This window comes from Rattus rattus, chromosome 5 (assembly GCF_011064425.1).
Source record: "Rattus rattus isolate New Zealand chromosome 5, Rrattus_CSIRO_v1, whole genome shotgun sequence".
In the NCBI taxonomy this organism is placed as follows: Eukaryota; Metazoa; Chordata; class Mammalia; order Rodentia; family Muridae; genus Rattus; species Rattus rattus.
In genome coordinates, this window is record NC_046158.1 from 21914970 (window position 1) to 21928116 (window position 13147).

The window sequence follows — 13147 nt, forward strand, 5'->3', positions numbered from 1 at the left end:
TTAGTTGTTGTTAATAGTAAGGCATGTAAAGTTTCAGTTTATTGAATGTAACAATACTTTAAAGTTTTTATATAATTCTTTAAAAAGAGTTTAATGGATTATGACAACTTAATCCATTCCTCTGTTTTATCAATATAATATTTTTATTAATTCTTTGAGAACTTCATACATGCATAAAATGTATTTGGATCATATAGTCTTCTAACTCCTTCCAGATCCTTCACCATCCCCCTCAACTTCTTCCTTTTTTTTTCTTTTTAATAATTCAAAGTCAAATTTGTGCTGTCTATAAGTTCTTATGCATGGAACATGATTGACCTACCAGGGGCCAAAACCCTTGAGGAAGAACAGTTCATATCTTTACTGGGACACTCCACTCAGGCATAATGATGTTTACAGTTTGTGGGTCTCACTCTCCCTCTATATAATAAGGGCATTGGAAAGAGAAATAACATCTTGGTGACTGGATTCACCTCTTTATACAAAGAAGCAGCCTGGGGTTCAGCTCTTTATACAAATCCAGTATAAAAATGGCTTTAATTAAATTGAGATTGAGAAAAGATTGCAAAAGGATCTTAAGTAAGTAAAAATCCTCTCAACGATAAACAAACCATCTATTTATTTCCCCTTCATCATAAAAATGAAGTAAAAATGAGGTCAATCATTAATAACACATTGAAAGTACGTTGGCTTTTCTCTTTGAATTTTCTAAACTCTATAATTAAAATGACTTCAAATTGGAAGATTGTAAGGAAGAAATTAATCTTATTGGTAAGTAAAAGAGCAAATCCCATGGTTGATGGTAGATATGACCTGTTAGCAACAGTTCCACTTTTGTACTTTCGCTCATGCAATCAGCATGTGGAAACCAACATAATCCAATTAATTGTAATTCCCCTTTGTAGAGACAGTAAAGTAGCTCATGATACTAAAACACCATTGAAGTCTTATCATTGGTCAGATAATCCAAATGGGTTCTCATTTTCAAACTACCAGCAGGTCTTTATAAACTTCTGGAAAATGAAATATTTTTCCTTCCCTCAACTTACATTAAATCCAATAATAGTCTCTGAATTTTAGCCCTTTCTACGGGCTGGCCATCAGTTGTCCAGACTTCTCTTCTTGTATTTAATGTTTTCAGGAATATACCTGTGTGTTCCTCTCATTACCTACAAACAGTACTTTGCTATGCACAGCAGTCTCTCACCCTAGCTCCTTACGTCTCTTCAGTCACGTAGTCACTCTGTCCCACCCCACCACTGCTGCTAGATGTACTGTTGAAACATGCCTCTTTGCTATGGTCACCCAAACTCCTTCAGATTTTTTGAACTGTCTTTTCTTTTTGAGAATATAATGTAGTTATGTCATTTCCCCCTCCTCCTTCCTCCTTCCAAACCCTCCCATATACTCCCCCCTTTCTCTTTTAAATTCAGCCTTGTACTTTATTAGTCATTATTACATTCATATATATGCATATTAATTGTATGTATAACAACTAACATATATAGTAGTCATATTAATATATGACATTATACATTATATATACTGTTATATGTGTTATATATTACAGACATAAAGAATAATATATTGTTATATATTAGAGCATTTTATATTATACTATATATACATATACTGTATGTATATGTATGTGTATGTGTATGTGTAATACACACACACACACACACACACACACACAGAGTGCTCAGTCTGTATAATTTTACTTGTGTGTATTATCTTCAGTTTTCAGGACATTCTTACCCTACCACATCTCCCTTCTCCCTTTCAATCCTCAGTACCTTGAGATGGGGAACCTATCTTTTCTTTCTTTTTCCAATGACCCATGGCTTACTCAATGTGTCATTGTCTGTCATTGAGATACTATTACTTCTATTTGGATCCATCTTCATTTACCACTTGTTCTCTCTCCCAGCCCGTGCATCTACCTAATTATCTTCTTTAGAACAATTAATGTAAAATTTCATGTGCAAACTCTCCTCTGGATATCACCCAGATGAAGCTCGCCCATCATCTTCTATGTTCTTTCTGCGATCTACACATCATGTGCTATTATAACTTTGCCCGAATTTCTCGTGTATTGTGATATGTGTAATAGTAGATACTCTATATTCTCTTCCTCATGTCTGAGCTCCACAGCTGGCTGTTTGAATTCAAGTTTTTGATAGAGGAATGAATAAGTGGATGGTGAACCTGCCTGTGACTTCAGTATTGGTTAGGTGCTGTGAAAAGTGAATACAATGCAAAGAATGGTGCATTGTGGTCTATGAGTATACACGTATGTTTTTCATTGGCATATTATTATAGAATTACTATCAAAGGAGGTTAAATTAAGGTTGGGGAATTATGGCAAAAAGATATAGTCCAAACTAATAAAAAAGAATGGGTCTAACTCCAGAGATAGGAAAATTAATTAGAATGAATTTCTTTCAGTAATAAGGAAGTTTTAAAGGGCGAGTCATAGATAAGATCCTTTGGTTCATATGAGTAGTTATACTTGTGGCAAACGGTGGAATTATCATGCTATGGTTAAAACTGATGTGATAAAGCCTGAAATAAATCTAAGTTAGGAAAGAGTCTATTTCCTTAGAGTATACCATGAATGGCTTCAAAGCTATAAGCCAGAGACCTAAGCAGTCAGGCACAGATTTGTTTAGGCTGAAAGAGAAAAAAAGCTAGAATTCTTCATAGTTGCAAAAGCCTGCACCATCCTGCATTTGACATAAAGCCTACTCCATGACCTCCTCTGCTCTCTAACATCCATATGCATGGCTTCCTGTGTTCTGCTACATCAGAGTGTGCGTGAAGTTGACTTCCTTCACTGATTTCATCAGAGTGTGTGGTGGTGAAGTTAGGTTAAGTATGACCTTCTGTTGGAACAAGATGTGTTTATATGGGACACCCCTGTCTGTGTTGATTACAAAGACATCCTAGTGCCAAGTGATGCCTTGAGGCCATTGCAGTTCATGGTTTCCCACTAAAAACAAAAGACAAACATTGGAGATGATCCTTTTACCGAGAGTTTACTCATTCTCCATCACCATCATCATGGTCTTTATTTAAAAGGCATTAACTAAGCAACTGACTGAGCAGAGAATTGTACTAATGAAGCAAATATAAAACTTAAAGGGGTAACTTTTAACACAGAAACAGCACTATCACATTTTAATAGAAACACTTAACAGGAATCAGAAAATTCTAGTAACTTCAAGAGATTATGGAATACTTTGTCACGACTTTCAGTCTCCATTTTCTCCTACACGTATTTCTTGCATTTTGTAGGACATCTGACACTTACTAGGTGTTCATTAATTGCTTAATGAATCAAGTATTGATCTACAATGGAAAAATAATGTTGATTTTCTTCATTTCCAATCTATGAACTCATTGATTTGTTTGTTTCCTCCTTTCTTTATTGTTCCTTACATCTCAAAACAATAAAAATTCCTGCTAAGGGAATGACTTCTATCATCATAACTACAGTTATTCTACATTAAGTGACCGTTAATTGTATGCAGGCTTCTGGATAATTTTAATTAATTAGATGTTAAATCCACCCCACCTCAGTCAGAAAGCCTATCATCAACAAATCTGACAAGAAACGTTTGAGAACATGTGGATACAATAGGACCTTTACTCATTGTTGGAGGTAGTATAAATGAATATGGCCAGTGTGGAAATCAGTTTGGGAAGTTCTCAAAAAATTTAAAAGAATTGACAAACAGCCTGGCTATTTTATTCCCAGGAATATACCCAGAAAGGTCCACACTATCATAGAGCTGTGTGGAACCATGTCTATTGTAGTCTTCTTCACTATAGCAAAGAATTCAAACCAACCTAGTTATCAGAAAAGAGAAGACTGAAACTATTAAAATTTCATACACACACACACACACACACACACACATATATATATATATATATGTATATATATATATACACATGCAGGTAAATGAACATAAATTATGAAAAAGGATATAGTATTAACTGTTTTTCCTATTCTAATTCTGTCATTGGTTTTAGTTTTTGATAGTATATACATTATTTAATAGTGAAAGTATAAAAATCTCATGTGTTGGTCCACAGCTTCTGTCTCAAATGATTAATCTAAGTGCATAGAAGTCTACTGAAACAGATTTAGGCCTGTTTAATTTTTGGTGTGTATTTTGTTTATTTTCATGTTTCTTAATAATACAATTTATACACAATTTTTTTAAAGAAGAAACTATCCTAGGTATCTGTCCTGGTGTTCAGCAATGTCTATATGCTTTATTACTCAACATCTTCATTATTATCTTTCTTGCTATTTTACATTTCAACTATGTATTCACATGCACACCTTGTTATGGATATCAGAGAGGAACGACAGGCAGCAATCACACAAGTTCCAATGATCCATGGAGTTTCAAGCTTTGCACTCTTCTGCAAATCAGCCCAATAACTACAATACCAATTGGGGAAGCCTGTTAAAATGTAAACACACACAAACTTTCCAGGGACTTAGCATTTAGACATTTGCTCTACCTACATTGGTGTACACTGACACATATATAAATCATGTAAGTAAGTATAAATCATGTAAGTACAACTTATTTGCACAGTCATGATGGAATGTATGACTAGCTAATTGAGTCATTATACTTCTACACAGATGAATCTGTAGATAAAATGAACACACAGAGAGAAACAGAGACAGAGACAGAGAGACAGACAGAGAGAGACAGTTACTGTTAGTTTTAAATGATCTCTAAGATATACCTGGTAAAAATAAAACAATCAAAGTACAGAAAATGTACATTTTGTTTCTTTTTAAATGTTGGTGGAAGGTAATACTGCCTGAAAGCAGGAACTGTCTTTGAGAGAATCTCAGGGAGTTAACAGTATGAGGAAGTGACAACTAGATGACTAAGAGCAGAGAAGGCAAGGGTGCTGGTGTGTACTCCTACATACATCATCAGTCAACACTGTCCCAATACACGACATATTTCAAAACAAAAGAACAGAGGTTTTGATGAGGCTACAGCACAATTCCTGTTTTAAAATTATGTATTTTCCAATACCACGTTATCAAGTGCTTTGATAATCTTCACTAGATTAGTTCCTTTGTGCTAAACTTTTGAGAATGACCTTGTGAATCATTTGTATGCACTATCTTTTTTTAAGTTACAAAATAGTAACAGAGCAATTTTGTGCTTATATCCTTGAAACTGGAGGTTATCAACAGGTCTCAAATTTAGGCAAGCAAACTGAACGTAGAAAAACAGTAGAACTTCTTGTCTATGATAACCAAAACAATTCCTTTCTGAGAGAATATTCGGCCATTATATAACCTGTTTCCCTACTCTGGACTATTATATTAATGCACTATTATGATAGCATTATTTTGTGGTTTCAGAAAATCAGTGTTGCAGGAACCATGTTACCCTGTCTGATATACATGTTGTTGTGAATATTGTGAGTCTCACAAATATGTTTTGTACCTGAAGAGCTCTTACCATCCTTACGATGTGAAATACAAAATTCACTTAATTACTCTTAAGAAATGAACTTACCGGTATTATCTAAGAGTACTTATTATTTCTTTCCTCACTTAACAATTGTCATACATTTTATCTGGAGATAAATGTTTTGAATAAATCAATGTGGCAATGTCTAAATCTATCAATTTTGTTTACCTTTTCTGCTTTATTGACTAACTTTTAAATTAACACGTTAACCTCTAAAGCAAGTCCCTATTCTGTTCAGTGGTCCCACTTCTCACCAAAAGCCCAACAATATAGCAAGGAGTATAAAGAAATCCAGAAGTTTTTAGAGTCTGGAAAACTGGCAAAGTGAATAACACACCAGTAAACTGTCTGCTGGTAAATGATAGGTCTACACTGGTCCATTACATATAGAGCCTTTCTTAACTCATATAAACTTAGGAGTTCTCATAAGACAATAGACAAAAGCTCAGTGTTAAGTAACATCCCTGTGTGCACATACAATAGAAAGATTATCTGTGCATAGCCATTTATAGGAAGTGACCCCTTAGGCTGATATTAAATAATGTAACATGAACTGGACAGGACAAATGAGCAATGGTGTCATTTAAAGCCAACATGAAGCAAGCTTTTTCAAACGACTGTTAAATTTTACCCTACTGGTTCTCTACCCTTCGGAGGCCGTAATATGTGAAATCATCCATGGAATTCAAGCAAATTTGGGATCTATTTGGAGAAGACAGTCACATAAAATGAAGCATTGTGTATAATGTCTGTAGAGTACAGAAGGCCTTTGACTGAATAGAAATAAGGGCAGAGTTGAAAGCTCTAAATAAGAAAGGCATTCAAGAAGCACATACTGGCTCCAAAAATTACATCAGTTTTTATGGCTTAGCTTAAAGACAAACCAGTTTATTTTTTGGTGGTGTTGTCAGAATCTGTGTGGGACCAGTACGTACTTCCCAGAAGCCTGGAGAAGTCTCTCTAGACGCCTAGAGGGCAGCGTGACAGCAATCGCCATTTTTATATGGTGGCATTGTACACGGAGTGATGGTGGTGGTAGGATGTTTTATGTCATGCCACTGTCAATTAAAAATGCACAAAGTCGTGACCCATGTGCTATGCTCGCCCTCTGCGATGCCTGCTTCCTAAGCTTCATCTGTACCTATCCGCTGTGTTACTATGGCATCCAAGTGAAGCCCAGCGAGAAAGAAAAAGAAAAGTCCATATTATCAACTTGCTTCCGACATTTGTGGTAGAAGACATCTCTGCCTCCTTCAAAGAGCTGATCCAAGAGATTTCCTATTACACTGTGACTTTGTGTGCATGGCTTGGGCATATCGGATGACGTTTAAGGTATAGATGCATGATAGAGTATGCAGAAACAAATCAGCATGGCCTGCAAGATAACCACTGGAAAGTGCAGGGCTTTCTCCTCTGAGTTTTGAAGTTTTAGCATCTTAGGAAGCACCTGTAACCACCTTACTTCCTTCTTCTTTCCCACCTCAGAAAGGCCTCGTGGAATCAGCTCAGCGCACTGGGTCGCAGACGCACCTACTCTGTGTGCAAGAGCATTCGAAAATAAGACCTCTAGCAGTTTCCTGGGGAAACTGTCATCAATTATAAGGAATGATAACTCGTTGAGGGTTGCAGAACGAAAGCTCACATCTGAAACTGTTATTCTCTTTTGATAGGCACCATGGCCATGGGCATTTGGCTTGACTGGGTAGATTTTTCCCACATAATTTTAAATGTTCTTTAGTACTTGACAGTCAGCCTTTAGGAACAGCAGTGTGTTCCTGCTCTAGTAAACGCATTTGCAGGAAAGGGGCTGAGTAAGAAAATGGTGGTCGTATTTTATTTTTTGCCATCACAAGGTGTACCCTCCATATTTGCAGTCAGAATAGGCAAGCAATTTGGAATTATGGCTTCAGATTGTTTCTTGAAATGTAAATAATCATCCATCTGGAATGATCTAAGTGACATTCTCCTGCATTTCACAAATGCAAAATAGCCCTTGTTTGAGAACGTAATCTAAGAAGATGACATTGTCTTTGACCAAGCAAAACCTTCAGTTGTTATATTACTTAGCTTTGGCCTCAAAATTTCTGTGGGCTGGGTGGCTTAAACCACAGTCATTTACCTCAAAGCACTGGAAATATGAACTTTGAACAGCACCAGGTGGTTGCCATCCAAAGTATCTATACGTGCTGTTTGATATATATCCAACTGTTCTGGCAACTCTGCCCTTCATAGACAGTACCTTCTGGTCTTCCCCTCAGTGTGATTTAGTCTCTTATTATAAGGACACTACTCCAGTTGGATTGTCATACTGTTTGGAGTCCATTTGACTTCATATTTTCAATTACTTCTTCAGAGACTTATCTCCAAGTTGTCATATTATGCAATTCAAGCCTGAAGCCTGCAATACAAAAAAATGTATACATTTGGAGAGTCAGGCAGTATTAGCATCATGTACATTTGGTGAATGTCTATTTATTGATCGGGTTTCTCCTACTGACTATCAAGGTCAGCAGACTGATGCAGAGGCTAGGCATAAGATGTGAACTGTTAGAACTTGGTCAGTATTCACTGTAGCAATGTCTTTGAACACCTGGTAAAGCCCCCTCCTTTGAGGAACATAAGGCAGCCTGCCAGCTGTGGCTTTCTAAATCACACAGCCCAGCGACTGGTAGCCAGTCTGTGTTCAGTCCCTGTTTGCTTAATAAAAATTAAGTGAACAAGCAAATTAACTGGCCAACTGGCCTAGATTTCTAAGATAATGTCCTAAGTGCAGCCTCACGCTATAACCAGTGTGTGTGTTAGAAAGGGGCTTCTACTAGGATAGCATAGGAAGGCACTGGCTTTGGCGTAGCATTTGTGATCACCAGGTATGAGAATTTAGAGCCTGGCCTAACCCACCAGAACTTAGAATGGACTGTCACTCTGCAGAGATAACAAGACAGGTTCAGCCACATAACAGCGACTCAACTGACTTCCTTTTGATCTAGTCCCTTAAACACAATGGCCTAAATAAAAGCTGGATATTTACAGACAAATGGTGCCATTTTATCCACTCTAATGCCTAACCTTTCAGTTTTATTTTATAACCAAACACTACATAAAGATTCATCCACTCTGGCTTCTCTGCCGTCGAGGATGTGACGTCTATGCCCTCAGCAGGCCTTTCCAACAAGGATGTGGCTGTGCTGTGGTCCTTGGCACTGGGAGCAGATGCTGCATCCTTGATGACAAGTTCACGGTGTGATCTGTTCTCGTCATTGCACTAATGAAACCAGAGCTGTGCTTTCTGTAACCTGGGTTGTCTTTTCCCCCCTTTCTATTGTGGAAGTCAGAGGAAAGTTGGAACGAGCTTTTGAAAATGTCATGGGGAGCATTACAGAGTAAAGGGGAAAAAAGAAGAGCATTTGATTTTTAAATATCCTAAAGTGGTCCCTTTCCACTTGCATCAACACTATTCTGTATAATTCTAGTCATCCATGGCTACATTTTAACCAACTCTAGGTAAAAACAACTTAGCTACACTCAGGCCTGATAAAGCATCTTCTCATATTTATCTATAGAAATATATTTATGTGTATATGTGTATATATGTGTACATATATATGTATATATGTATACATATATGTGTATATGTGTACATCATATATACATATACACATACACATATGCATATGCATACACATACACATATACATACACATATACATACAAGAAACTAGGATTAAACTCTCAGTGGTACTTAAATTAGCTGTCAGTCTTTTTTTTTTTTTTTTTTAGAAAACTTTTCCTTAATAGTTTTACAAATGATGGTTGATTTTTCTCTTTCAAACACATTTTTTCACACACAGATTTTTTTTCTAAAAAATGTATAGAATATACTAAGAGTCCTTCACAAATAGGCATTTCGAGATGAGATAGCCTTGTTTGAATAAAACATTTTGTGTGTGTGTGTGTGTGTGTGTGTGTGTGTGTGTGTATACACGTAATGAAAGTCTCATAGTTTTTGGGTTATTCTAGGGATACCTTAAATCAGCCTGACTTTTTCCTAGGATAAGATTCCAGTGGAAAAAGTTATTGTTGACCCTCTCTGGTAAAGCACCCGACACCGAGGTAATTTATCTCTATCCGTTAGTTCACAATGTTCACTCCGTGTTTCCAGTGCCTTCATCCTTTATGTATGTGGACTTTTGAGTCTATGTTTACCTTCCCCATCCTAGCCGTATCTTGGATGTTTGTTTCTTCCAAATGGTTTATACATTTTTTTCATCGATAGCAGCACCTGTCCCTCAAATCATCTTCACCTCATAAATAAATGAATAGATATAAAATGTATCAGGCCTAAAAAAGGGTGTTACATATAATTTTTCCTACTCTGTCATCTTTCTTCAACACCTCATCTTATAGTAATCTCTTCCGTCTCTCCCGATTTCCCAGTGCAGTTTCTTTTTGTTTTATATCTGCTCACATATTAGCTGCTCAATAAATGGGGAATCGTTAATGTTGGAGTTAGTTTATAGATAAATGTATAGTCTCAAGTAAGACACTTAGAGATAAGATGTAAATCATCATTCTTGAAGTCTTGTCAGTCTATTAGCACTTCTCACTATTTGTTTGTCTGTTTTCTTCTGCCAGACAAAATTATATACACATATAGCGATCTTAAGTATAGTGGGAATGCATTGACCCCTTATCTCAGTTTCACTACCGGTCATTCATAAAACAATTCCTTAAGCTTCTGTCACCCCTTTTCTCTTGTCTATAAAATGAATATCATGCCAGCAACAATGTCTACTTAAATGTCTTACTGGATATTTATATTAGCTATAAATGCAAAATGCATAACATGGTGTCCTGTACAGTTACATGCTACATTTTCAGTTACTATTTTTGTAGCAAATACCTTGAATATAGTTATATGAATTTTTGTTCTATAGAAGGTTTTCATCTAGGAAGTAGTTAAGGACTGTGATTCTGACAAGATGCTTCAGAGGGTCCTTACTCTACAATCCAGAAGACCTGAGTTTGATTGCCTGGACCTACAGTAGAGGGAAAGGATCAATTCCCACAAGTGGTCCTCTAACTTCCAAACACATGCCATAGTATGTACACACACACACACACACACACACACACACACACACACATACACACACGTCTTTCCTAGTCCTTGTTCACATAAGGTAAATTTCAGAAGCATTGCTTGTAGAAGAGTGTTTATTGACTCTTAGACTCTCCAGCCTCCATTATTGTCCTATCAACCAGAAAGAGTTTGCAAATGTTTTCTTTTGGTATCCCTAGGAGACATTACTGGTCTTTATTTGGGTAACAGCAGGGATATTACCCAGAGTGCAAAGGACATCCCCATAAGGAAAATTCTCTTTCCTCAAATGCCATGGTAAGAAGCCTTGGATTCTTGGAAAACGAAAAAGTCCAGTTAGAAAACTCCAAATAATTCAAATGTATTGAATGATACCTGTCAACACCAAGAAAGAGTAATGATCAGTTTTTTTTCCTTGAGAACCGGTTGATTTCATGATTTTATGATTTGGGGCATATTATATGTTTAAATGGACCGTTGTGGCCTTGAAATCTCCACCGTGAGATCCTCTGGATTACAAGGGACCTGTTGATTATGAAATGCTGGATATACAGATTAGCTAGTGTATTTCAGATGACTACTGTCAACTCTTGCCATATTCTTTATTTGAGCTGCTGGTTGAAGGTTACAATGTATAACTGGTTTTCTTTCTTTAAATGATGACTACAACAGATATCTACTCGAAGAATTTTTGTATCCGTGATGCAATTAGCAGTGACATATTTCCTTCTCTGCACTCCCTTTTCGCAGTCATTAAAATTACTACCCGAAAGTGACAACATGAGTAGCATTTTCCTCCAGCTGAGTAGTAGTTGTTACTCTGGTTGGCTGTTTGCTCGATATGAAAATGTCCCTTTTGACTCTCTGAACTGCTTCCTTTATTTCTCTATTCGGCTCGCCACCATGCCATTTTGTTGTCTAATAAAGTTCTGGAGTTGTGTGCTTGTGTGTGCCTGTGTGCATGTGTAGGTTTTGGGTTTCCACTTGAAGTTCAGTGCCAAAGCTACAGTACTGATACATTTTCTAAATGTGTTTTAAGCAATAAGTTGTACAACATTTTTAGAACATGTGTTAAACTATTTCTCTAAGAATGAAGCTCTTAACAAAACATAAGCACTCTGCATGAGATCTTAGCAGCAAAGTGCTTAAAAGATAAAGTAAGAATTGGTACCATGGGAGGAACACCAGCTGTAGAGCGCACAGGTCCATTATGAGAAGTATGGTAGTGGGTAGGGAGAAAATGATTTAATCAGGAGTAAAACCAATTTTATTATAAGGGCACGCAGGGGGTGTGGCACCATAGGGAGAGGGACATTTCAAAATATCTGACAGATTTCAACAATGTGAAAACCTCGTTCTTTAAAGTGACAGTAAACCCCCATCAGGTCTTCCTTTTTGATGCCATTGTTAACAGTTGACTGTTTAAAGCTGGCCTGCTAAGATGCTGTCGGCCTATTTCAATAGTGCGCAGCCAAAGAAAAGACTAATTGTTGAAATACAATCAATCAAACTGATTGCAGGGCAGGGAGAAGGTCTCCTCTGATGATTTTGTTGGGAGTCATATCAGTGTGTTATGATTGAGGTTCAGATGACGGTTGAAAGGAAGATGGAAAGAGCCCTGTGACATAAACGGGTCCACCTCATCCCCCCCCTTTCACAGACATACTACCGAGGGGGAACGTAACTTACAAACCCTGAAAATAATAATCCACCAGAAAAAAAGCAGATCTGATAGTGATGTAGGCTAATATTTTTAAAAGGATATAAACACTCTCAGTGAAACAGCTCCTGCAGAGAATCCCTACAGTGACAGCTCTCAGCTTTTCTTCCCTCTCCCCCAACCCCCACTTTGGTGCAAAGTGCTCCTAGGCACTCATAGAACCCACACTGTGGGGGCATGTGACTGCGTGCTCGCACATCATCAAAATCGAGGGAAAAAACTTCGGCTAACTCCCGTATTGTAAGCTGATAACCTTGTGCTTCTTTAAGTCCAGAATCGAAGATCATTTCTATGTAGTTTATCTTATAGGTGAGCAGAAATGCCGTAGTGTCTTGATTCCTCTTGATTATATGCAAAGATGCCACTTTGAGACAACAATTATTCCTGGTGTGTGTGAGAAAGGTCCAGCGCTTTCCTGCTGACAGTCAAAGGACAGGGCTAGTCACCTAACACACTCGCTTGCTACTGAGCATTCATTCGCCTTGGCTTCTAAGTTCTTCAGTGTGTCGCTGTGGCAACTCACTCAGACTTCCCAAGCAAATATTTTTGTTATTTCCAAAGAGTTGGTTAGCATTTGTGGTTTGTCTTCGGCGTGTTTATCAATTTTGGCAGCTTTGCACAGCCTGCATAGGCCAACAGGGGTCTGTCTAATATTGTTGCTGGGCGCATTTTTCTCTCTGAGATGAAAACTGAAGAAAAATATCTCTGAAGCAGTACGAAGGAATTAATTTCCTTTCTCCTCCATATCCCATTCCTTGCTGACTTTACATTCGGGAGAAAAGAGAGAGAGAGGAGACAGACAGAGGG

At 37.3% G+C, this 13147-nt stretch overlaps 1 protein-coding gene across 1 annotated transcript in view; it reads left to right on the forward strand.

Annotated features, from left to right (window-relative positions):
- Positions 1-13147, forward strand: part of Arhgap15 (Rho GTPase activating protein 15) — a 617921-nt gene that overhangs the window by 470747 nt on the left and 134027 nt on the right. The gene's annotated exons all lie outside the window — the stretch shown is intronic.